Below are 27,940 nucleotides of genomic sequence, written 5' to 3'. Positions count from 1 at the left end.
GCATTCACAACATGAAACATCAACTTCTTCATTCGGCCCAAAGTCCTAGGAGTTAATTCCGCGTACTGCATGAGGTGTCAGAGTAATTACCGCTGATCAGCCCTATTTCTCCCAGCGCTGCCCAGCTCCCCGAGCCCCCCCGCCTGTTTATAGATGCACCAAGTACAGCACAACAGTGCTTTCGTTCAGCCGAGCTTTCTTAATCGAAAGGGTTTGGACAATGCCGGATTTTCAAAAAGAAGTTGGGGGGGGGCAGGGAAAAGTAACCAAGCAAAATAAAGTGTATGGTAAGAAACCTGAAAAGCTCTACAAAATATTTCCTGATGTTGACACTTCATTTCAATAGATTTCAAAACTCCTATTCTTTTCCAAAAGAAGATACGATGGGCTTTGCCCTGGGGAACCAAACTACAGGATAGCATTTTGAAATATTTGGGGAACACGTGGCTTTAAAAAAAAAATCACTTTGGAAAAGTTTATTGTTTTTCGTTCCATTTAGATATAAGTTCAAACTATGTATAGCTGAATAAGCCAGAATACAAAGAAACTTACCAAAAAAAAAAAGTTGTGCCCCTCTGTTTTAAACATACATTTATATAACTTGTCATTTCATAAAAATAAATTAAGTATTATATGAGCCAAATGTTTCAATTCCACACAAGAGTGGTTTCTGGGACTCTTGGCAGAATGCCACTATATTCATTTTTATTTCAAACACAATGTGAAGTCTTTAATTTTAATATACTTTGTAACTGTAATGGTTATAAGGCATCCTTTTCTGGTCCTGGGCAGACTTCATTGAGGAACAGGAAGATGCATTGATTTCATGTAGCTTACATATTTGAAAATGTTGTGAAAGAGCAGGACAGGCGGGGTGCAGAGCAGGGAGAAGGAGAATTAGAGTCTCTGCACCCTAGATGCTGACACTGGCTTTGGCATATTATCCCTCCACATCCAGAGTCCCCAGGTTTCCAGCGATGGCCAGGAGGAAAGGCGACGAGTGTGGAAATGGCATCTGCCACCCGGGGCATTTCCCCAGCTCCTGGGTCCCTCACACCTCTCCTGGGAGCCGCCCTCTGCCTCTGGCAGCTCTCTAGTCTGAAGCAGGAAAGCCTTGGTTGGTCGGCTGATGGGAGCCTCTCTGTTGCCCTCCCGTGTGATGGCAGAGGGTCCAAGGGCCCCTTTATTCTTTGGAACTCCACTAGCCAACAGTCAGAGAGACAGCAGGGGACAGAATACCAGGAGAAGCCAGCCCCGGTGAATCCCAGATGCCCTGCCAGAAAACAGTGTGGCTGATTCCCTGGAAGAGGAAACAGTGTGACAAGGACACGGATGTACAACTGTTAATTCCCAGTGAGGGTTCCAAGGCTTTGGAGTGACCCTGTAGCAGAGTGGTATTTCTTCATTAAAAGAGCTGGTGGAGGGAGCAGGAGGGAGAAGTGATTTCCCTAAGCTGTATGACCGCGTTCTTGGGGACCCCGGGATAACATGTTTCCTGCGATCATGGAGACTTCAGCCCGACTCTTCCTCTGCCACACTTCTAATCAGAGAATTTCTTCCTATGCCTTGTTTACTGTTGATATTTTCTGGCTGATTGGAGAGGAATGACATTTTGACAATTTACTGTAGCAGTAAAGCACTGTACAAACAAAAGGTGCTGATGAAAACTGGAACCCATTATTATGTAAATGACAGCTGAGTAACACAGAATCCATCTCCCAGTCACCATCATTGAGACCAGTTTTACTCAATGATAATAATTTTCATGATTGCAGACTTCAGAGTGATCAGAAATATGCTTTAGCTGTTGCATTTATCTACTGCTGGTACTTGACCCTTAATTAAATTCTGAAACTTTTTTATATAATAAAGTAAAATACAGCTGACACTTCTGTTCAAACAAAGAGGCTCAAACACAGAGCTACCAAATAAGATAAAGGTATTTCAGACTTACCTCTCTGTATTTATAGTAAACACGGATGGTACAGTGTATTTGAAAGCGAGCTTAAAGTTTAAAATGCAGATGTGTTATCAAGCAATTTCAATTCTGTGTTTCAGCGCTGCTCCTCTTAAATGGTGCTAAATGTCTTGGACACGTCATAATAAAAAAAAAATTGGTTTAAAAGACATGTAAATGTGCTCTGAAAATAAGTTCTGTGGATTCTTTAAATCTTGCGTCTTAATATCTAGACTCTTCAAAGCACGTCTTCAAAACGATGCCACTTATTAAGATACACACAGCTTGGTAAGCTGGCATTGAGTTTTGTAAAGGCATATTTTCTTCAGAAATGCGTACTTGTCTTAAAAGGAGAAAGCCACAGCAAATCTTAAAGCAGCCTTTTGGCTTTAATGAAAAATTGATTGGCTAAAACAGATGTCAGAGCGAAAATACAAAGAGTCAGGCATTATGCGAGGATCAGCTGTTTTTTAAGGATGCCCGAGAGTAGAAGACATTTTGGCGAATGTGTTCTTATGCTCCTGAAATCCTTTCAGTGCTCTCGAGCATTTATTTTCCTTGGAGTTTCCATACTCTTGGGGTAGGAAAAAGGCTCTCCGTTTTGAATATGTTCACAAGTAGAAGTCCGCTTGAAGGGGGCAACTGTATAAGTCTGTTTTTAATATTTCCTTCCATAGAACCCTTTTAACCAGGCAGCTCACAGAGCCAATGAGCTAAGAAGGTAATTACTTAAGTGGGTTTCATGAAGAGGAGAAAGATGATTATGCCGCATTAAATAACAATTGTGTCCTTAATGATGTGTTGGGCTGGAATACAAACATCCCTCCGCCATCACTGGCAGGGGCCCCCAGTACCTCTGTCCCCCTGCCTTGTCTCTGGGATTTCAGAGCCTGTGTAAACACCAAGTGAGCTGGTATATTTTCTTAGACTGCGGGGCTTACAGCTGCCTGGTCATTGATAAATTGGCTATGAATTGCTGAAATACTTCATATGAATATAAACATTGGTGTAGCTTTGTCGCTGGGGAAGAAAAGGAAGAAAGAAAAGCATTTGCCGTGAGAGGGAAGACTTCAATTCTGAGCAAACCTTCCAGAGCTTTCCTTCATAGATGGTAAAGGCTCTGTGGACATGACAACCAGCTCCATGGGCCCCCAACAAGGGAGGAGGGTGGGGATGCACTGGAAAAGTTCATTATTAAAAAGGGATTGGAGCTCCCATCGTGGTACAGCGGAAACAAATCTGACTAGGAACAGTGAGGTTGTGGGTTCAACCCCTGGCCTCGCTCAGTGGGTTAAGGATCCAGGGTTACCAGGAGCTGAGATGAGGATCTGTCGTTGCTGTGGCTGTGGTGTAGGTCAGCAGCTGTATCTCCAATTAGACCCCTAGCCTGGGAACCTCCATATGCCGTGGGTCTGACCCTAAAAAGACAAAAGACAAAAAAAGGGATTAAAAAAACGGAATCAAATGTGTGTTTGGGGGTGTAGGTGTCTGTCGTGTACAGAAGCAGGCAATAAGGTTGTAGCACATTGTTTTTTTCCTTGAGACTGTATGATAGTCTGAGGTCTCTAGTCACTCTGCTTTGGGGAGAGACACCATATCCAACATATCCAACAGCTGAGTTAGGGTTCATATGAGATGCTACCTAATCTTTTTTTTTTTTTTTTTGTCTTTTTGCCTTTTCTAGGGCCGCTCCTGCAGCATATGGAGGTTCCCAGGCTAGGGGTCTAATCGGAGCTGTAGCCACTTGCCTACGCCAGAGCCACAGCAACACAGGATCCGAGCCGCGTCTGAAACCTACACCACAGCTCACGGCAACGCTGGATCCTTAACCCTCTGAGCAAGGGTAGGGATCGAACCTACAATCTCATGGTTCCTAGTCGGATTGGCCAACCACTGCACCACACATCGGGAACTCCAAGATACTACCTAATCTTACAAGAAGAATTTCCACAGCAATGTAAACTTGAGAGACAAAAAAAAAAAGAAAAAAAAAGATAATTAGCCTCTGGCTATAAATTTTCTTGACTGCTCTTAGAGGCTATTATAATGACTATTTTCCCTATAGTCCCCAATTGTATCTCTTTGTAGATGTGTATGTTGAATCCTTACAAGGTCATGTCATTCAGAATGTTAAAATTCATGTTTGATTTTTTTTGATTTTTTTAAAGATAGGATTCAAATGAAATGGACAAAATGCAATCAATGGCCCAAATGTGAAGAAAATACATGGCACTAAATTCTAACTCTGATTCACACTGTAGGAGTGATAAAGTGCCTAAAATTAGGAAACTCGTCAGAAACGTCACTCTAAGTGAAATATGTGGTGGGAATTGAATTGAGCCCATCACTAACCGTTTGTTTGTTTGTTTGTTTTAGTCAGGGAATGAAGACACTGGGACAAGAACAGATCACGAAAACCAAGACATAATACACTCATCTAAGCCCATGTTAAAAGATCCTGTGTTACTGTTCCTGGACTGAACTTTGGAAATAAGTATTACAAATTTCAGGTCTGGAATCACGGATGAAGCCCTTGGTGATGTGACCAGCGTCAAGCCTGGAGCTATAAGAACACCACCCCAGAGAGGGAGAAGGAAGAGGAGGAGGCCACCGCTGCTGGGTCCTGTGCTTTTCGGGGATGCTTCCTTCCTGCTCATGGCTGTCTGTGACAGAGGGTATCAGGCCCACCAGAGGCTGCCTGGCTCTCTGCTTTCTCAGAGCCTGGGTCGAACCCCCGGCCTGACAAACTCCAAAGCAGGACTTATTTCCAGCCCGAGCTGAGCTATAGCAGTGAGTGACCCAGTCTCATTATGCAGCCAGCATCTCCTGGAACTCCAGATAGTTAAGTTTTGTATGTCCATTGCTTCTCGACCTCTTGGCTAAGAACAAGTGTAGTTTTGTATGTCCATTTTATAAATGAGAGAAATGAAATGTACAAGACAAAGTATTTCTCTGGAGCCATGGTAAGTGAATTATAGTGAATGTGGGAGAAAAGCCAGGATGCTGCCAACAGCAGTGGTGGCTGGGTGTCTTCCTTTGTCACCAACATTGGTGATTCCCAGGCTTCCTAGATGTGTCTGCTATGATCACTTTGGTGACATTCTCAAGTGGAAGAAATAAAGAGTGGTACACAGCACACAACCTGCCTCAAATCATGGGCACACTTTAAAAAAAGGGGGGGGGGAGGAATTCCATCTGAATAATGGCCAATTATTTAGAGCCGATTATGTGCCAGCCACCCTTTCAAGCGTTTGGTGTACATCTACATCTCAAAACAACCCCATAAGGTAGGTATTATTATTTTCATCCCTGAGGATGAAAGCCGAGCCACAAAGATTAGGTGGCTCGCTCAAGGCTATGCAGCTGGAGAGCAAAGAGCCAGATCTGAAGCCAGGGTGGACTTCCAGAGCCTGGACCACTGAACAGCCCTCCTTCCTGCAAAATCGATCATGGTTGATCAGAGTGACCCACCCCAGACAACAGGCGGCATGAAGGTTAGAAACGTTGTCAATGGGCCTAACTATTAATTCCTTTTAATACAACATATGCGGATGCCTTCATTTTATCATGCCGCCTATAAAGTATTCAAATTAAGGGCCACAAAATTTGTCTCGTACCCTCAGACTGAAATGCAATAGCACATAGACTTAGTTCCAGAAACATCTATGCCTATATAATATTGTTTAGTGTTTCTGTATTGGAGCTAAAAAAAAAATAATGTAACTTTTTGATGCCAATGAGACAGTTTATATGACAGATACTTGCAAAAAAAAAAAAAAGATTATTCTCAAAGCACTTCAGGGAGGGACTTAAATTAATGATAAAATACCAGAGGGTGATATAAAATTATTTGGGGTGAAGCTATAAACTGGCTCTAAACCATAGCGAAAGGAAAGGTCTTCCTCTCTAAGTGATTTCTAACTTTCTCTTATTGTGCTGCTCTGTTTCTCACTCGATGTTGGGAGATGCCCAGAATCCCTTGAGGTCTGCAGAGCACGTGGCAACCTTCTTTCTCCTTTGCCACTGAGGTCAAGAACCACAGTCTTGGCCTCGTTCCCACATGGTCCCTCACACGGATGCGCAGTGGAGAGCCCCTCGCTGGCCTTCAAGAGCCAAGTGGTCCCTAGCTTCAGAGCACACGGCCCCTTCTGGATGGAAGCCCAGTATTTGTTCACATATGAATGAGGTTAGCTTTGTGATATGTGCTTACAACTTTTTTTCCCCACATTATTGAGGGTAATCTCCTTTATTTAAAGCCTACTGATTGGCAGGGTTTTTTTTTTTAATTTTATTCAATTTTATTTTACATTGAAGTATAGTTGTCTTACAATGTTGTGTTAGTTTCAGGTGTACAATAAAGCAATTCAGTTATACATACACTTCTTCTTTTCAAACCGTTTTCCCATGTTGGTTATTACAGAATATGGAGTAGATGTCCCCGTGCTCTGCAGTAGGTCCTTGATGATTATCTATTTTATACATAATAGTGTTTCTAGGTTCATCCCAAACCCCTAATTTATCCCTCTTCCCCTCAGTCCCCCTCTGGTAACCGTATGTTTGTTGTCTACGTCTATGAGTCTATTTCCACTTTGTAAATAAGTTCATTTGTATCTTTTTTAGATTCCACATATAAGTTATATCATATGACTTTTAGTGCATACTGACTGAGCCACCGCTGTGTATGCAACACTGCCCACCCACCCACCCCCTCTTCCCTGGAGCAAGCGTGGAGACCTCAGAGCAGAGCTCTTAAAGTCTGAAGGACCCTGGCCAGCCTGAGGCTCCTCTAAGACTAACTTGAAGTTGCACCTCCTCAACCTGCTCCCAGGAGCCTGAGCTGCTTGGGGGCACTTTTCTCTCCATCTGGGCTCCCAAGAAGCAGGCACAGAGCTGGAGCATAATGTGCAGGGGGCTTGGTGGGGAGATGTATAGGGAGTAGTATGGTAAGGAGGCAAGGAATAGAGCTGGACTAGACAGAAGGAGATGCTGGGCGGCTGTGCAGAGCAAGCGGGTCCCAACTGATGGAGGCGGGGGGCAGAGCTGACCTTGCGCACTGTCCCAGGGTGGAGCAAGGTGGTCAAGCCTTTAATGCTCCACTTCAACTGATCCTCCCTTGTCAGTATGACCTTGGTCAAAGCAGTTTTTCCCAACTGAGGACAAGTTCAGGAGAGGCTGAGCATTGAGAGCGATGGGCCCCCACCAAGCCCAGTAGAAGGAAGAGTGTGGGAGCTGCAGTGCCCCTGTACCAACCCCGTCATATGTGAAACCTAGAACCCTGTGCTATGGAAGCAAACAAATCCAGAGAATGAGCAAGTCTCTGGACAAGATTGGAGTTTAGAAGCCACCAAGTCCGCATCCTTTCTGTATAGAAACCACCCTACAAGACCCCGGATGGTGCGTCACCCATTTCTATTTGGACCCTTTCCAGACAAGACCTCATTGTGGGGGAGCTCTCCAGACGGACCCCACTCTTCTAGATAGAAATTGTTCTCACTGTAGCACCAGGAACTCTATCTAGTCACTTGTGATGGAGCAGGATGGAGGATAATGTCAGAAAAAGAATGTATATATGTATGTGTGACTGGGTCACCTTGCTGTACAGTAGAAAATTGAAAGAACACTGTAAACCAGCTGTCATGAACAAATAAAGATCATTTAACAAAAAAAAAGAAATTGCTTTCAGAGTTCCCCTGTGGCTCTGTGGTAATGAACCTGACTAGGATCCATGAGGACACAGTTTCAATCCCTGGCCTGGCTCAGTGGGTTAAGGATCTGGAGTTGCTGTGGCTGTGATGTAGGTCACAGATATTCTCCTGATGCCACCCCTAGCCTGGGAGCTCCCTTGTGCCGTGGGTGTGGCCCTAAAAAAAAGAAAGAAAAAAAAAAAAAGAAATTGCTCTTGGAGAATTCCAAGTGTATTGACAAATGATTGCCTGTGTAGTTGGACTTGGGAAAGAGTAGTATGTTTGTGCCAATTCGAGTACACCAGGACTAAAATAATAAAGTAGATATGTATCCATTTTCATTAACTTCAACAAGCTCTTCTTCAAGGGAGTCAGAGTGGTCTTTGTATTTATTTATTGCTTTTTAGGGCCACACCTGCAGCATATGGAAGTTCCCAGGCTAGGGGTTGAACCAGAGCTGCAGATGCCGACCTACCCCACAGCCACAGCAATATTGGAGCCAGGCCTCATCTGTGACCTACACCACAACCACAGCAACGCTGGATCTTTAACCCACTGAGTAAGGCCAGGGATTGAACCCCCGTCCTCATGGATCCTAGTCAGGTTCATCACTGCTGAGCCTCAGGGGAACCCCAAGTGGTCTTCCTTAAAGGAAGGTCAGATCCGGCCTCCTCTGTGTCCAGCCCCATCCATTTGGATGAAGCCCACCAGCCTGACCTTGGACCACCAGCCCTTGGATCCTGGAGCCTGATCATGTCTCAGCTCTCGCCTCCTCACCCCTCTCCTCCGGGCAGCTTTGCCCTCTTCCCTGTTCTGCAGGGTCCCCCACGTCATTGTGCTTTAGCCTCTGCACGTGCTGTGACATCTGTCCTACACGCCATCCCCCAGGCTTGTCAAGTCCCCACTGGAAGGCCAGCTTCTCAGGGAGGCTTCCTGACACGTCTAAGCAGAGCACCTCATCCTCTCCACCCTCCTCCTTAGCTGTGTCTCCACAGCCCATGTTCATTCCTGGTAAGGAGCATGTGTGTGCTGTGTGGTGTGTATGAGGGTGGTGGTGAGGTATGTGTTATATGTGGTGTGTGTGTGGGGGGGGTGTGTGTGGTGTCTGTGTGAGTGTGCTGTGTATGTGGGCGGGTGGGAGGAGGGTGTGTGTGGTATGTGTGTAGTATGTATATGCGGTGTGGTGTGTATGTGGTGTGTGTGGGGGGGGGGTGTGGTATGTGTGTAGTATGTGTGTGTGGTGTGGTGTGTGTTAGGAGTATGTGGTGTGTGTGTATGTGGTGTGTGTGGTGTGTGGTGTGTGTATGCGTGTGTGTGTGTGGTGTATGTGTGTGTGGTGGGGGGGATGTGTGGTGTGTGTGTGTAGTGTGTGTATGTGTGGTGTGTGGTGTGTGTATATGTGGTGTGTGTGTGGTGTGTGTGGGGTGTGGGGTGTGTGGTGTAGGGGGGGTGGTATGGTGTGTGTATGTGTGTGTGTGGTGTGTGGGGGTGTGTGTGTGTGGGGGGGGTGTGCCTGTGTCTGTGTGTGGTGTGCGTGTGTGTGTGGGGGGGGGTGGTATGTGTATGGGGGGAGTGGGGGGGTGCTGTGTGTGTTGAAGTTTTGTTCACTGCTCTTTCTCTAAGCTTCCAGGACATTCCCTGGCATACAGGAGCATTAAGAAAATATTTGCTGAGTGAGGACGTAAACGAAGGAATCAGCGAGCGAGTCGAAGCGTGCCGCAAAGTTATGGATGATGCTGTTTGTAAGTTGCGGAGATGTTCAACGAGGGGATGAGAGTGGAGCTCAGCTAAAAGAAAATCATCCCATAAAAGGAAATAAAAATGTTTATTCGACCGAGTTATGATCAAGGAGAAGAGAACTTGTATCTCATTTCATGTACAGGCACCATATTATAAATTCCTGGAGGCCACGGGACCAGGTTTCAATCCTGTTTTATCCCCCAGGCCCCTAGCATGGTAGCATGGTACCAGGAATACATGAGGCACCCACACAATGTTTGGGGGCCTTAAGCAATACAGCATATCCATGAACCTTGTCATTAAAACAGACTTTGGTCACCCAACGATGTCATGAACAGAGAAGGTTAGCCTATTTCAACTATCATTACATTTTTTCTTGATCATCCCTAATCATATGAGACTAGTGCACCAATTTTCCTCAATATGCTGGTAGCTGGAGAGTTAGGAAAAAACATTAAATATTGCATTGCAATTGAAGAGAATTTGCTAACCTTCACGGGAATGAAAGGCCCATTCAGTGGAACGGAGAAGGACTAGCCTATGAAGAGCATTTATGGGGTGGGCTTTGCGCTCAGCCCCACCGTGGACAGAGGCGCTGTCTTAAGGATCCAGAGGAATGCTCAGGACACACTTGGCTGCTGCAGGATGTGGTGTGGGGAGTCTGGCTGGGCTCCTTTATTTTAGTTTGGTAAACCAGCCACTCTACCTCCTTATGGAAAATTGGTACAGTGTGTCTTGAGGTAAGTCAATGACGGACCAGCACTCTCCCCTTCCCGCAGACACACGTCCCCAGGAACGCTGGGAGAAGTGAGACCTGGAGCAAGGCTCGGCGTCCCCTCCACGGGGACTTTGGGACAATGTTGACAACGAGGTTCAGCTGATCAGCTAGATTGCAGGTGTCTAGCTCAGGGAAGGCGTACCAACATGGACCCTCTTACTGATATTGCAAGCATCCCACATGCATCAGAACAGGCATCAACCTCCCGTCACAGTCACTGTGGAGAAAACAAAAAATGAGGAAACAGAAGGGGAGGGAAGTCGGATAGACCAGGTGCCTCACAGGCGGCAGGAGTGGGCCCTGTGTGTCCTGTCTCTTTTCAAAGTTACAAAAACCATGTTAAGAAGACACTTCATTTTTTTCATTAGCTCTCTCTTTTTATCATAATGAAAATAACCCATTAAAAAAAATCCTAAGCACAACACTCATGTGAAAGTTGAATAAAACCACTCGTAAATCTTAGCACAGGCAGATTAGCACTTGTTAATCTTTTTATGTGACTGCTACCAATACCTTTTCTCCATATAATATAGCTCATGTCTACTAACTAATAACTTAACCATCTAAGAATTCTGCAGCTCTACGGAATACCAGAAAGAGAGGGGACGGCTGTGTTTGGCATTTGTGGGGTTTTTTTGTTATTTTATTTTATTTTGTCTCTTTACTTCCACACCTAAGGCATATGGAATTTCCCGGCCAGGTACAGAATCCAAACTATAGATGTAATATATGCCACAGCTGGGGCAAGGCTGGATCTTTAATCCTCTGTGCTGGGCCAGGGATCAAACTCTCAGGGACCAAGGCTACTGGGTCAGGTTCTTAACCCACTGTGCCGCAGTGGGAACGCCTCTGCATGTTCTTTGGTTCATTCATCCAATGAATATTTTTTAAGTACCTCCCATGTTCTTAGAAATATTCTACTAGCTGGGGATGCTAAACGAAAGATGTTGTCCTTGTCCTCAGGCATATCGGAGCGAGAAAAGAAAGTAATTATGGTTCAGTAAATTATAATTCAGTGAGTAGGTGCCTCTTACTTAGCCAGAGACTGCAATGTTCCAAAGACATGATAAATGAACTCAGTATTGATGAGTAGGAGGCAGTTAATAGGGAAAGAAGAGAGGGGAGAGGGCGGGGATGTGCGGTTGAGAGTAAACATTGAGAGTGGTGCACGTTTGAGCAACAGCCAGGCGGTCAGGAGAGCCGGCGCCCAGGAGGTGACACACCCAGGAGAGGGTGGATCATGTTTATGGGGTGTGCGACAGAAGGGTTCTGCCACGCCTGCATTGGCATTTATTAAGCCCACCCTGAGAACAGGATAAAGCACGGGCAGGCTTGGGGGGCATAGAAGCTGTCGCAGTGAAGGCTGACCTGAGCCAGAGCAGAGGGATGCAGCTACTGGGTCAGGTTCTGGGAGCAAGGAGGAGGTGAGAGGGGATGGGGTGGAGAGGGGTCAGCCAGGGCTGTAGGGTCTGTGGGTGGGATGGAAGGGACAAATGCCAGCCTTCTGGGGCAAAGGGCTGATGACCTGGGCACCAGCTCAGCAGAGACCCAGACAGCAAACTCAGGAAGGGGAGCTGGAACTTAGTCAAGGGAACTAAACTCTGCAGTGGGAATCTGTAAAAGTTGGGAATCGGCAGCTATGCGGCTGTTTGAGGCACAATCCAAGACAAACTGGACACCAGGCCCCTAGTGGCAAGACTACTCTCCCCTCCCCTGACCCCTCCTCTGGATGGCCACCTTCAGAGAGGTCACTGCGCATGTGCTGTTCCCCCAGGTTGTTCCCATCTTACCCATGTCCATCAAAGGAACTCTGGTTCTTCTGTGCGTGTGCACATGCATGTGCATTTGTGTGTGTGCATGTGTGTGCGCGTGCAGGTGTGTGTGAAAGCTACTTTCTCCTTCCCAAATGCTGCCAATTCTTGCCTGGATTTCAATCAGAAATGATCTTTTTTCTATTCTTTCTCATTTTTTGTTTCACTTAGTTTCCGCACAAGAGTCTTACTACTTTTTTCCTGGAAAGAGGCTTGCTGTGAGGTCTGGATGATAGAGGGCTGGGGTGGGAGAGGACACGAGTTTAAAAGAAAGATCATAAGAATGCAATTAGAAATTTCTATCAGAAGCTACACACACACACGCATTTCAGTCTACAACCTCATCTTTTAAAACTATATTTCTTCACACATTAACATTTTAGATCAAACCTTTAAAAGGATTTCTCGGTGAATTTTATTACCTGATAATTTCTCTTCTGGATTTAATTTCCCAGCATGGCAACTGTACTGAGATCTGGCTTTTTGCAATGTGTAGTTTTGCATCCATGCAGGCGCAGTGGATTAAACAGAATTTTATAAGTTAGATCTAGAACATAAGCACTATTTGGAATGCATGTTTTTTAGAAAGTGGATCTTGGGCTCCCAAACAACATACTTCAATTGAGCGTGTAGAAGTTACCCACTCATAATCTGAAATATCCGGAATAGACACAGGTATTGACATATGTAAATATGTCTAGCTAGAATTCTAGAAGGATGGTCTAACTGGGTCGTAGCTAAGATAATGTTCCACGGCAGTGTAAATTAGCACATTTGTGAATTATCCATATGTTGAACACCAGTTGCAAAGATCTAATCATTAGTTGAAGAAAAACTTACTCTAAATCAGAAAAAAAAAAAATTCTCTGTGAACACCATTTGATGTGTTTAGATTCCTGGAATGAATGGCAAGATTGATTAAAGTCCAACAACTCATGAATTCCAAACACACTTTCATTTGCTTATGGCCACTTGTCAACAGTGGAGTGTGTGTGTGTGTGTATATATATATATATATATATATATATATGCGTATGTATATGTGTGTGTGTGTGTGTGTGTGTGTGTGTGTGTGTATAGTCTTTTTAGGGCCACACTCACAGCATGTGGAAGTTCCCAGGCTAAGGGTTCATTCAGAACTACAGCTGCCAACCTACACCACAGCCACAGCAACTCTGGACCCAAGCCACATCTGCAACCTACACCACAGCTCACAGCAACACAGGATCCTTAACCCACTGAGCAGTGGAGCCAGTTATTTAAAACACATCCTCACAGATACTAGTTGGGTTTGTTACCTCTGAGCCATGACGGGAACTCCAACAGTGGAGTACTTTATGCTAAATCAAACCTTACAAACAAAAATTTAAAGGAAGTATAATTAATTGAATCACAGACTTGTTCTTTCCTATCACAGATTATCTTGAGGTGATAATATTAGAAGTGGGGGAGTTCCTATAGTTCAGTGGAAATGAATCTGACTAGTATCCATGGGGACGCAGTTTCAATCCCTGGCCTCTTTCAGTGGGTTAAAGATCCGTCATTGCCATGAGCTGTGATGTAGGTAACAGACACAGCTTGGATCTGGTGTTGCTGTGGCTGTGGTGTAGGCCAGCAGGTGCAGCTCCAATTCGACCGCTAGCCTGGGAACCTCCGTAGGCCACGGGTGTGGTCCTGAAAAGACAAATAATAATAATAATAATAATAATAATAATAATAACAATATTGCAAGTGGGAATTTAGAAAAACATGTCCCCAAAATATAGCCTGTAAGAGATTGATGCCTTAAACGATGTCAACGGTTATTCTATTGGGGGGAAAAAAGCCATGGGTAGGATTGGGTGAGCTGATTTAATCACAGTCAAACAGGCTTTCTCTAGAACATCTCGGAGGTTCTCCTATGCTGACAGGTATGGATTTCTAAGGAGGGACATTGTTTCTCAAGCTGACTGGTCTCTCAGCAATTGGCAGTGGAGCTTTGTACCTCGCACAGCAGGGAGCAGAGTCTTAGGGTGGGAAGGTCTTTTAAAGAGGGTGAAAGTCCTGGTGGATTCAGACCACACTCTGGGCCTAAAATGGGCCTGAGAATGTCCAGGTGCCCAAGAGTTTTTCATGACAGCTTTGTTACCAGTGCAAGTCTGAGAATCCATCACTATATTCGTGCCTTTCAAACACATTTAAGGGGGAGAAGGAAAAAACCAAGGTAAGTTCCCCGGAGCTGCCATTTTTTTAAGATGCATGACAATGCCCACTGAGGTGTATGGAATGACTGGCCAATGGGGACCGGCTTATGACACAGGGATGTCTACCCAAGAGTTTGTGATCATCTATGTGGGAAAAGAATCTGAAAGAGAATGGATGTGTGTATATGTATAACCGAATCACTTTGTTGTACAGCAGAAACAATCACAACATTGTAAATTAGCTGTACTTCAATAAAACTTTAAGAAATGAAAATAAAAAGCATGATGATCTAGGGGGAGGTGGGCAGGAATGTGGGGGAGGCCCAGGAAGGGTTCCCTACAGCAAGTCACCTGTGTCCAACCAATCTACTTCCCACAAATAGGCAGCAAACTTTAACAGCCTTGAATTCATGGACATCTTGGAGGGACGGGTCAACTCAGCCACCGTGTTGAAACCCCCTGAGACACTCAGAATCAACGGCCGCAAGAAGTGGCCTCTGCCTCTGCAGGCTCAATGCTTATCACTCCACAACGGTTGTGCTTCACATTTCTACTCAATATTTAATTCATCGACGCCGAGCCTGAAAACTGAACGTACTGTCAGAGTTGGCAAGGGGACTCGAAATTTATGTTTTAATTAGCTGGCCATTTCATCAAAAGGTAGACACGATGTCTGTGGTTTATAACTTTGAAATAAACTCTATGTGAGGGGGAAAAAAATGCCGGGCACATATAGAGCTCATTCATGTCCAAGTTTATGGTTTCTCTACCTGCGAAAAGGAAAGAGTTTGTGAAGGTATATTATGGCAGAAATTTACACAGCTTTCTTGTTCATCAAATTAAGCCAGTGCATATTTTCCTCAGCAGAATATGAAGCTAAGGTGTGGCTGCTTAAATTAGGAGCAGGTATTTTTCTTTGCAGGCGGAATTTCTTCTGAATTGTTCAATGAAAGTACCACACACATGGGAAAGAAAGCTTGCAGGGGGAATTGGGTAGGGGTCTCTTTTTTCAAGTATATAAACTCAAGTACCACACATTAAACTTTAATAGACGCTGCTTGCTGGGAGGGAAATTCGAAGCCATTGCCAAGGATGACACGCTTGACGCTAATGGTCCGGTGAAATCGGTGAGATTATTCATACAAGCAAAGCCTTGACTTCCTAATACCACAGCTGGGAAATAGAAGTCAACCAAAGCTTTGTTGCTCCTCGGTCGAACCTTTGGATGGTCAATGCCCAGGAAAGAGCCCTGTCTAAACCGGTCACACGCCCAGGCTCCAACACAAAGAGCCTTGGGACAGATGTGACAGGGAGGGAGGAAGGTCATTCACTGTGTCACCCCCATTCTTGTAGACCCCAACCCCATCCTTAGGATGTACTCTGCTCTAAGAGGGCTAGAAAACCAGTATCTTTCATAGTAATGACTTCCAGTTTACAGCCTTCATTTGTTATATTTCCTCAATAGCTGTTGTGTTGAGATTAACTGCATAAATGGTCTGCAGCTGTCTGTTATGAATTAAGGGAGTTTAATCAAAGTATTTCTAATGTACAGCATAATGATAATACATGGGGGAAGTACTATTTAAGAGATAATGATGGCTTCAGAAGATCACTGTTGTAATGTTTAGTGCATATGCCTTCAGCATTGAATTTGTTGTTGTTCTGAATATGCTTAATGGATCACTGAAAGGCTGCCTAATGCAGGATTGTTTGATGGGGCTGACAGAGCTGGAATTAGCCCATTGCTGTTTACTGCATACAGCCATTAAGATTAATTGCTGCCAGATAATTTTGACTGTTTTTATCTTCTGGAAAAAGTGTCACTAATGGGTTTATAAATTGGTTCACTATTGCTAATAGTAAGGCCAGTGTAACGGGATAGAATGTCAGCTAATTCTAAAGATAAAGGTAAAAAAAGTATAACGTACTATATGGCTTTTGCTAGTTTTAAGGGATACTGTTATCTAATAACAGACACGCTGATATATGATGCTCATTAATGCTATTTCCTGAGCTTTGGGTTGAACCTAATAGATGCTAATAAAGTCTTATTTGATGTCCCATTAAAAAGCTCAATCTGTTTTCTACATTAACGCCCGGTGCTGTTTATCACATCTTTGATGACTAAACCCCAAATTCCAATCTGTTCCCAAACCAAGCTTCTCGGAGCATCATTCTACCTGCTTTTGTTTTTATATATGTGAAATGTACACAGACAAACCAGAGAAGAATTAACAAAGTTCATGATTTTGTAGCCTTGCTAAACAGTGTAAAAGTTACCTGTGAGGTTCATAATTTGGGCTTTTCTATATAAGGTCTGGGCAAACTTCTAGAAACAGTGTGTTGCCCTTCTAAGAACTGTTTGCAATTGAATACAATGGTGAACACATAGGTAATTTAGCTTAGTGGTACTTAAAAAAAAAAAAAAAAACAACTTCACATTCCTAGATTATAGATTATAGGATTAAACTGTTCAAAGCATATTTTTCTAAGGAAATTTAAATGGACATAATTGTTTTTCAATGAGGTGATTCTGGTCGATTATCCACGGGGTAGTCATTGGCATCTCCATGAACTAACTGACCCAGACTCTCTCACTGGTTTGTGGAAGTCAACACATTAATTTTGAGTTTTGTCAGTTTAGCACAATCTACAACAAAATTCTTTGTGCCTTGAGTTTCAAATGTGTTCTTTATTTATGAGAGCTAAAAATCAATGGAAAAAATGTGAACCAGACAGGTAGACAGTGAATAATTTAATCATAAGCAGAAACCAGTATGTGTTCCCACTGTGATGCCTCGGGTTAAGGATGCGACTTTGCTGCAGCTGTGGTGTAGGTCAAAGCTGCAGCTCAGATTTGATCCCTGGCCCAAAGACTTCCATATGCCGAGGGTGTGGCCAAACAAACAAACAAAAAAAAAAACCCGCGTAGAAACCAGCACTCATGACTAATGAAGCAGTTTCTCTTCCTCAAGAATAGATAGTGTAAATTATGAAGAGTTTCTTTGGTGCAACCAAAAAATATTTATCTTTTGGCTACTTTTTTTTATATTGCACTTATAAGTTTTACATTTAAAAACACCTGAACTCTTGAAGGGTATATAAGGTAACATATGAAAGATTTTTATTCTTTTTTTTTTTTTTGGTGGATGTTGTTCAAAGAGAAGGGGAAAATAAATCCACATATTCTGAATACTATTTTCTATGGAATGAAGGTCAATATAAATAAGTTTTAAGAAAGCCATTCTGTTGTCTTTTACCACCTTGCTCTAAAGTGACATGAGCTCAATGATGCTGAATTGGGCATTTTTTTTTCCTCTTTCTTATTTTCAATATTTAACTTAGAGTCAATGTTTCACATAGAAAATATATACACTGCCCCCAAACAACACAGTGTGGGCAGAGTTTGTAAGATGCAGGCTTTCTTCCTGTCCAGCCACCCATTCACGGGTGGGCGCTGGGTGGTGGGGAGCAGGTGAATGACGGGCAGGACCTGCCTCCCTCCTGTCACCATGCAAGCCCTTGCTCAGGGACCTGCACTGAGGCAGCAAAGTGACCAGATTCCAGCAGGAGCTCTGGAGAACACAGAGCTCCTTGTCAACGTTTAGTTGTACCTGCTCACATACGCTGCCTAAATATAAAGACGTTTTCCCACTGCAGAAAATCCTCGTTTCATTACCTGCCTCATTTTGCCAACTCTGGAAGCTCCCCTACCCCCTCCTGAAGGGGGAAGTATTTCCAAGCCCCCTTCCAACATCCGCTGCCACTTCACAAATGTGAGATGTCCCCAGGCATCGCACGGCCCCCACCTCTTGTCTCCTTCAGACCAAGAATGTCTGAGGCTTGGCTCACCTTTCCCAAAACAGCAACAGTGCAAACACCAGTGTAAACCTGAATATCTTTCTCGCCTCTTAGATGCTTTACATCTGCTGGTTTGAAAAAGGGAGATTGACCCTGACTGCACCCACCCAACTGAGAAGTGAAAAGGAAACCTAATATTTCAAGACCGTTTCTCTTCCTGAGCAGAGTACATCCAGCTCCACCAGTTTCAATGGGAGGAGCAGATTGGAGAGGGTGACAAGGGGGAGAAAAAAAGTCACTTGAAATGATGTGTACAGTCTCCATCTCACCGTTGGGAAAAGGATGCTCAGCCTCAGCTCAAAGCAAATCCCAGAGCCTTAAACTCCGTCCATCCATTTGTTCAACTTGGCGACAGAGGGGAAGGTGGCAGTGGCAGATACTTTAGGACTTTTCCCCACATAGAGACTTAACAAGGATCCTGCAACCACAGGCACACAATTCCCACTGCTGGAAAGGAGCTGCATTTACTGCAGCCCCTTGACATCTGCCTCATTTCAATAATTTCCAGCCATTGAACCTCTGTCTGATGAGCACTAGGAAACAGAGGCATGTGTGGTTACTGATTTGAGTGTCTCTCTCTCCAGTTGGAATTTCGTGCTCTGGAAAGGGCTCATTGACAATGTTGACGTCAGCAGCTTTCTCTCCCGATGACCAGACACTTTCGTCATCTCCACGGATCCAGGTGAGGAAGAGAAGCTGGTCAGTGGCTACGTTTTCCTGCTATCAGCAGTACCATTGGATGAGCTCTGCGGACAGATGTTTCCTTGTTAAGAACTGAAGTGAGACCCGTAGGGACCGTCTGAAGTCTCTCCCAGGTGAGGTCACACCTGTCAGTCACTGCTCCCTGGATTGGCATCTGAGACCTACCCCATGCAAAGAACTCTGTGATTTTGCCCCATGCAAAGAACAAGAGCCCTGGCATCAATTTGCCATAAGACGTGATGAGCTGCTCTAATTTGTCCAGAGGAGGGGAATACCTCACCTGTGGGCAAGGCCCACCTCGCTACCTGTCAGCCTTGATGAGGACATGTCTTGGGAGACGAGCTGATAGGAATGGATCAGATATGTCTGTGAGGAGGACTCTTTTAAATTTTAGTATAGTTGACTTATGATGTTAGTTTCAGGTGGACAGCAAAGTGAATCAGTTCTTATACATATATCCGTTCCTTTTCAGATTCCTTTCCCATACAGGCCACCCCAGACTATTGAGTAGACTTTCCTGTGCTCTACTTACGTATTCTATAGATACTAGTGTGTATTTGCCAAACCCAACTTCCCTGTGTATCACTCTCACCTATGACAGAGGAGAACTCAACACCTGGTTTGCAACCTCACCTTCTCCACCCACCCCCTACTTCACCCCCCACTGCTTCCTATTGTCAGGCAGTGTGCTTGGTCCATTCAGAAGAATCTTGGATATTCATGGTCATCCTAGTTATTAGTATATGCTCATGTCTGCAGATCTGTTCAGGTGATCCCAGTACCAGGTTCCTCCAGTGTTACGAGGCAGATTCTTCATGTCTCCTTTCCCAGACAACTGGATTTGAGATTACAGGCTCTGCTCCCTTGCCTGGACTGCATTTGCCCTGCAAAACCCATTCCCTTCACATCATAGGAATGCTAGAGACATGGGGGGATGAGAGAGCAGGCGAATCCCAAGACCAGGTATAAGACATAGTTGCTGCTGTTTCTTTAACACAATCCACTCTTTCTTTGATCTGTGACACTCTGCAGCATCCTGCCATGGTTATTGGGATCCAGGGGTTGAGTGCTGGAGGCTGCTTAAGTATTCATTGTCTGGCGTTGGATGATTTTTCTCTCAACCATGTTCAGCCTGCTCCCTGTGCAGCGGGGGACACTGTGTCCCTGAGGAAAGAGAAGGTAAATAAAGTCAATTTTATAATTACCCATTGAACTCACACCATTAAGTAATTCTATAAGAAATTCATAAGCAGAGACAAGTAGGGAGTTGAAAATGCTACCAATTATAAGTGTGGGGTATCAGGGAGTGTACACTTATTTTGCTCTTTGTTCTGGCTGCAAAGCCCCCAGAGCTAGGCATGGCTCTGCCCAGGGCTTAACAAAGAGCACCTGAAAGGAAGTGTGACCCCCGAGTGCCCCCAAAAGGGGGATTATTGTAACAGCATTCCGCTCATCTCTAGGAACTGGTCTAAAACACCTTGGCGTCGCTCAAGTTACACTTGTTCCAATGAAGCATTAAATGTTCTGTCTTTTCCCTCTTACCTTCTCCTTCTTGGTGCTTTCCCTTCTCAATTCCTGTCCTACCAGCAGCAAGCAATTGGAAAGAAACAAGACTCATCTTGCATCAAAGATATTTTCCTCTCCTTCACCCCCAAATGCCAAGAAAACTTCTAACCACACCCAGCCATGGGTATTTTTTGCTGCCATTATCCCTGGTCATTCCGTCCTATCTCTTTGACAGTTGTGGAGTCTAATTATGCTCGTTTTCTCTGATTCTGGTCTGTAAACTTCATGAAAACAAAGGCAGTTCTATTTTCAAACAACTGAACCTCAGTATCTAAAATGGAACTCTGCCCTCTGGCATCCAAAGCTGTGTAACAAACTCCCCCCAAGTGTAGCTGTTTAAAGTAGCAACAATTCTCTTACCACCTCTCCCAGGGTCTATTAGGGAAGGGCTAGTTCCTGCCACCCTTGCCCCCATCTCAGTGGTTCTGCTTCAGTATTCCCCACTTGGTTGCAGGAGGTATAGCACCCGGGAACTTTTTGAGCATCTTTTGCTCTCCCATCATCTCAGGGCCTCTCCATTTGGTCTCTCTCTCTGGTTAGTTGGGCTTCCTGGCAGCATGGCTGTCTTAGGACAGAAGGCTACTGACGTGACAACTAAGGACTTCAAGGCTGAATATTTCAACTGCAAGGCAGAAGCTATGAAGACTTTTTGGACCCATGTATGGGAGTCACACAGCATTGTTCCCACTGCCTCTCTTAGTTACAACCGAGTCCCAACCTTATTCAGACTCTAGGAGAGGGGAATGCCTCTCCTCCTATTGGGAGAACACTCCCAAGGTTTGAGAAGACTGTTGGGTAATGGAGGTAACGTAGCGTCTTTGGAAAGTAGAATCTGCCACAGACAAAACCCAAGTGTTGTTGGTAAAAGAAGTAAATAGATATTTTCTGAATGATTTATCAGACTCTCCTACTAAATATTTCCTATAACTTCAATTTTCAGGGAACTCTAATTTCTTTTTTTAATTAATTAATTTATTTACTTTTTGGCACACCGAGGCATACACACAAGTTCCCCAGAAAAGGATCAAATCCAAGCTGCAGCTGTGACCTATGCCACAGCTATGCTGATGCCAGATCCTGAACCTACTGTGGCACAGCAAGAACTCCCAAAGAACTCTATTTTCATTCTAAGATATCAAGATCTCCTCTAGCAACTTCTTTCTCTCTTACTTGTGAATGACCCTCTGTCTTCTACTAATTCTGCTCTTTTATAAATTATCTTCCTAAAACATTGGTTCTCATTTTTTCTTCAGCCTGTGTTCTTTTCTCCATCTGACTTCTCTCTATTCTTACATATGGAGAGATTCTATCAAGTTTAGGTTTCAGTCATTTGTCTTAAGATGAACTCCAGAAAATCCAATACACCCCTGTTACCTCTGCAATCATAGCCCGACCCACTCCCATCCTAATGAAAACCATATAAATGTTTTATAAATTTCCTATTTTTCATAATTTTCAGACTTCTGTGGTCACGTTTGACTTTTCTCAAAGGCATTTAGTGTGATGTCTCTGTTTATGTCTCCATAAGATAGCTAGACACCGTTAATTTAAATTGAGCATGACTAAAGTATTTTCTGTGTAAATTTCTCTTCTTTATAAACTTATCAAAGAAAGTGGCTGTGAGTAACAACCATTCAGTCCTTTATACATCTTGTTCATGGTGGTATTCTTTCCAACAGCCAACAAGTGAAAGTGCACAATGATGAATAAATAAAATGTGATCTATACACACAGTGGAATATTATTCAGCCTTTATTTATTTTATTTTATTTTATTTTTTGTCTTTTTGCCTTTTCTAGAGCCGCTCCCACGGCATATGGAGGTTCCCAGGCTAGGGGTTGAATCGGAGCTGTAGCCACTGGCCTATGCCAGAGCCACAGCAACACGGGATCCGAGCCGCGTTTGCAACCTATACCACAGCTCACGGCAACGCTGGATCCTTAACCCGCTGAGCGAGGCAGGGATCGAACCCACAACCTCATGGTTCCTAGTCAGATTTGTTAACCACTGAGCCATGATGGGAACTCCCTCATAAGCATTCTTTTTTTTTTTTTTTTTAAAGGGCCACACCCATGACATACCAAAGTTCCCAGGCAAGGGGTTGCATAGGAGCTGTAGCCGCAGGCCTATGGCACAGCGACATCAACCCAGATCCTAGCCACATCTGTGACCTACACCGAAGCTCACAACAACACTGGAACCTTAGCCTACTGAACAAGGGCAGGGATTGAACTCCTGTCCTCATGGACACTAGTTGGGTCCCTTATGGCTGAACCACAATGGGAACTCCTATTCAGCCTTTAAAGGACAGGAAATTCTGGATATCTCTTGTGGTGCAGCAGGTTAAACATCTGGTGTTGTCACTGCAAGCAGCCTAGTCACTGTTGTGATACAAGTTTGCTCCCTGTCCTGGAACTTCCACATGCCCTGGGGTGTGGCCCAGAAAAAAAGAGAAGGGAAATTTTGTCACATGCTGCAACATGAACAAAATTTGAGGACATGATCCTAAGTGAAATAAGCCGGTCACAGAAAGACAAGTACTGTATAACGCACATGCATGAGGTTGCTAAAGTAGTCAAGTTCACAGGGACAGAAGGTAGATGGCAGCTGTTGGGGGCTAGTGTTCGGGCATATAGAGCATTATTGTTTACTGGGAAGAGGTTCAGTTTTCTAAGATGAAGAGTTCTGGAGGTGGAACACCAACATGAATGTACGTAACACTAGTGAACTGTCCACTTAAAAACAGTGAAGGAATTCCTGCATGGCTCAGTGGAAACAAATCTGCCTCGTATCCATGAGGACACAGGTTTGATCCCTGGCTTCGCTCGGTGGATTAATGCCCTCACTCAGGGCTTTGGGGTGAGCTGTGGTGTAGGTCGCAGACACGGCTCAGATGTGGCATTGCTGTGGCTATGGTGTAGGCAGGCACCTACAGCTCCTATTCAACCTCTAGCCTGGGAACCTCCGTATGCCACAGGTGCAGCCCTAAAAAGACAAAATTAAATCAATAAATAAAAATAAAAATCGTGCTCAGGAAATTTTTGTGCTGCTATGTAATCTAACCCAATTTTTAAATTTTTAAAAGACTTTTTCAACTTCTTTACACTTTGCTGGTTAAGTTTTGTAAACTACATCCTTATCTCTGTTTTGCTTCTGAGAGACCCCACAAACACCTGTTTCAAATCTGTTTCATTTTAATCATCTTATGGAAAGGCACCCATCATGGAAGCCAAACCCATCTGTTGAACTGAAGGTTCTCTGAAACCAGAGTAGGTGATCTTTTGCACCTTTAGATAAGAATGTGGGTATGAGTGATTTACTTAGGAGTGATCTAGGAAGAGGTGGTAGGATTGTGGGGAAGTAACAAAAGTTAATATACTATGAGTAGGAGTATGCTATAGGCATCAGAGCTCAGATCTGCTGAGGGTCTCAGAATATGTCTCAGTGTTGTCCCTTTATATCCCCCTGGTCCTTCATGCTATTGCTAACATCTGGAGGATGTCATGCCTCCACCCCTGCCCATTAGTTTTCTGCCCTTCAAACACTTACATAGACATTTCCTTTATTAAACACCCTCTATCTGAAATACCTAGAAAGGAACTAAGTGCAGCCCCATCTCTGCACACACTCTGATCTGATATCATCCACCCACTGAGCCAAGGACAGCTCCCATCTCTCTCCAGACGTCATCTCACTTGAGAAAATTACTTAATCTGCTATGTTTATTTGATCTGTTGTGATTAGACATTTATTTTCCTTCTAAGAAGCCAAAAGGTTTTATTAAACAAAATTACCCTAAAATGTATACTGTACCGCATGTCATCCCTTCTCTCCATTTATTTATTACTTGTTTGTTTTGAGCAGCATGTGTCATAGACTGGTGGTTCCCTGTACACATACGTGCTTCTTAACAGGTCACGTACAGTCCATGATAGAGTCTAGGCTGTAAGGGAGACAGACTTTCTGAAGAGTTTATTTCTGCTACTGCTGCTTTTAGGAACAGACAGAACTGTTCTGTTCCACGTAAGAATACTCTCTTAGACCCAGAGCGTGTTCTTCTTAAGGTCAATTGCTGGGGTGCAAGAGCCAGCCCAAAGCCCACAAGCACGCTCTAGGCTTGTACCACACAGACTCACATTCCCCTGGCTCACATGAGTCATGTGGCTCCAAACAGGGCTAAAAAGTGGCTTTGCCCACCATGGGAGGGGAAAGAGTGTTGAAAGATAATTCTCACATTTTACCATGCATCCGAATCCCCCAGAGGGTTTGTTAAGGCAGGTTGTAGGGCTCCGTTGCGGGATTTCGGACTTGGTTGGCTTCCGTATGGGGCCTCATCATTTACGTTTCTAGCAAATTCCCGGGTGGTGCTGATGCTGCTCATCCGGAAATGACACTGAAAACTATCCATCTAAACTCTCACCTCTGACCGCTGGAGATGCCAGGCAATGTCTAAGTGGAGAATGGGAAAATATCAAGTGCGAAAGGAATGAAAAACTCCAAAAGATGACAGTCTCGGGACAGTCTGTGAGAAAATGCAGAAAGATCTCGGTTTCATCAGTCTAAAGAAGGGAAGCTAACAAAGAACTTAATGAAAACACCAAGGCTGCAGTGGAATAGGATGGATGTTTTTGGAGGATGGAAGAAGATTAAGATGCATCAGGAGAGAATCGGGGTAGCTGTGAGCAAAAACTGCCCATCTGCAGGGCTGTAGACCTTCCACGCACCGAAGGTCTCTGAGAGAAGCAGAATGAGATCACATAAATCGTGAATTCCTTCCACTCTAATGACTTGACTTATGTCCTGTTCCTGGAGCAAAACATATCCCTGAGGGTGATTTTGGCTCTATAGTCTGCCATGGGGATGAAAGAAACAATGAGGAAAAGGTAAAGACCTGAGGAAAGAACGCCTTCAGCACGTGTAAGCACCTTCCAAGGTGCCACCAATCATTTTTCATAAAAGCAAGCCCTTCTTAATTTCGCCATCAGCCCTAACATGCGATGAACCTCAGCGCATTGGGAAGGTGACCTCTGGAGGTCAACTGAAAAAAAAGCATAACAACACAAGCCAGAGAACCTGGCTCTGGATCCAGATCCGGCCATGTTTCTGTTGTTTAGTTAATTACTTGGACCTTTTGAAGTTTCTTCTCTGCAAAGGAGGATAATTGTACGGACAACACTAGGGTGAGGCAAGGATCCAAACAGCCTGTGTGTGAGAAACTGCTTTGAGAACCATCAAGAGTTAGTGGAACCCTGGTTTGGTGGGAATTCATGGTGGGGGCGGGGCAGGAGGGATGCTGTCCATCACAGGCTGCTGTGCTGCTCCAGGGGGAACGGCAAGCATTTCAAGGGGGACAGTCTGTAATCCAGACCTTAGATGATGAGAGTTGAGTTAATTGCATTATCAGTTAAGGCATATTAGGAACATCAGTTGGCACAAGGGCCTTCTGTCTATAGTTTTTATGATTTTCCCCTCGAACCCCATTTTCAATCCGATCCTCCTCTCCCCAACTCCACATAATCTTTGATACATGTAAATCTTTGAAACACAATATTTTTATTTCCTGTGTATGCTATTGTGCTTTAGCCCTTGCTCTGTGTTTTACTCAACATCATTTTCTTTCCAATCTACCCATTTAACATTATATACCTCCAGTGACTACTATACCAGTCTTCCTTTTATAATTAAATCCTTGATATAGGTAATAAACTTTTATTTTGCCAATTAAGGACATAAGACAAACAAATGTCTACCATCTACCCTTCCTACCATTTCCTCAAAAAGAAGGTTTTAAGATCCCCACATTCTAAAGGTTAGACTCTCCAGGGGAAGAATGGCTTTTATGTTGACTCCATCTGGCTGGTCCAATTTTGAGGAACACTTCCCCCACTGCTCTTGTTTGTGGACCAGTGAGGCTTTCTCGTGGGCTGAAGACAGGGAAACATGGGTGAGCCAGCTGCAAAGTCTTCCCTCACAGCCACCCGGTGCTTCCTGGCACCATCGGTGGGCTTCCTGGTACCACTGGTGGGCTTCCTGGCTTCCTGGGCAGGTGCACAAGGCCACACTCACTGAAGGGCCTGTGCTTGGCTTAATGCCCTGCTGTTGTCATTCTTATATTCTTACTAATTTATGGATGCGAAGCCCTGAGTTTTCATTTTGCTCTGGTCTCGTGTGGGTCAGACAATCTCTGAAACAAATTAGGATTTGTCTACTTCTCCCCACCTCTGCCACCCAGGGCACCAACACCGCCAGTGACCACACATAAGGTTATGAGAGGGGTTGTGTTCCAATAAAACTTTATTTACAAAAACCGGGAGCACGATGGAATTGGGCCCCAGGGCCAGAGTTTGCTGACCTCTGCTTTGGAGCACGGGCTATGGAATAGCCAGACAAGGTTAAAATCCTGACATCTGCTTACATGGCCCGGAGTCATTTACTTAAACTTCTCTCGATGGCACATGTGATGTTTGTACAAGTGTGATGATAATAGAGGGCTCTCCCACAGGGCTACTGCAGAACCAAGTGAGGTCATACATACCCGGGACCTCAGACCTTCCAGGGGCAGACTTGTGAGAAGCCGAATGATGCTATTCCCATTCTTACTCCTGTTTTCCTCCAGCTTAGCCTCTCTCCCTGCCCTGGAGTCTGGTATTCACAATCCCAACCCTTCAGTCTCTTTGGGAATCTTCTAGAACACATATCCGAGGAAAGGGGATGTCTCCAGATTACTTCCTCTATTGCTCCCTTTCAAGGTAGATTTTGTGGGCTAAAATCAGAAACACCTTTTGATAAACCAGATCACAGCTTGCAAGCAGTTCCTACTGACTCCTCGCAGTCTCACACAGGGTTCTGGGATGTTCATACGGAGGTAAAAATTCTCGTCAAACTTCTCCACTGCTGGCTGGTGAGAGGGAACGACAGCTCACACTTCCTACAGGTAATATGGGTGTATTTGCAGTACATTACACCTTTGTCTTCAGGCAATCAACTGTCCTTATAGGTTTCCTATGGCATTAAGCTTCTCCTCTGTCCATCATTTAAAATAATAATGACAGGAGTTCCCAACATGGCTCAGCGGAAATGAACCCGACTAGTATCCACGAAGACATGGGTCTGATCCCTGGCCTCGCTCAGCGACTTAAGGATCCAGTGTTGCCCTGAGCTATGATGGAGGTTGCAGATATGGCTTGGACCCCACATTGGTGTGGCTGTGGTGTCGGCCGGCAGCTGCAGCTCCAATTCAACCCATAGCCTGGGAAACTCCATATGCCATGGGTGCGGCCCTACAAAGACATAAATAGGAGTTCCCGTCGTGGCGCAGTGGTTAACGAATCCGACTAGGAACCATGAGGTTGCGGGTTCGGTCCCTGCCCTTGCTCAGTGGATTAACGATCCGGCGTTGCTGTGAGCTGTGGTGTAGGTTGCAGACGCGGCTCGGATCCCGCATTGCTGTGGCTCTGGCGTAGGCCAGTGGCTATAGCTCCGATTCGACCCCTAGCCTGGGAACCTCCATATGCTGTGGGAGCGGCCCAAAGAAATAGCAAAAAGACCAAAAAAAAAAAAAAGACATAAATAAATAAATAAATAAATAAATAAATAAATAAATAAATAAAATAGTATGACAAGTGGCTTCTTTCCTAGGTTTTACAATAAAATCATTT

This window comes from Phacochoerus africanus, chromosome 5, assembly GCF_016906955.1.
Source record: "Phacochoerus africanus isolate WHEZ1 chromosome 5, ROS_Pafr_v1, whole genome shotgun sequence".
Lineage (NCBI taxonomy): Eukaryota > Metazoa > Chordata > Mammalia > Artiodactyla > Suidae > Phacochoerus > Phacochoerus africanus.
This window is presented reverse-complemented; position numbering follows the sequence as displayed.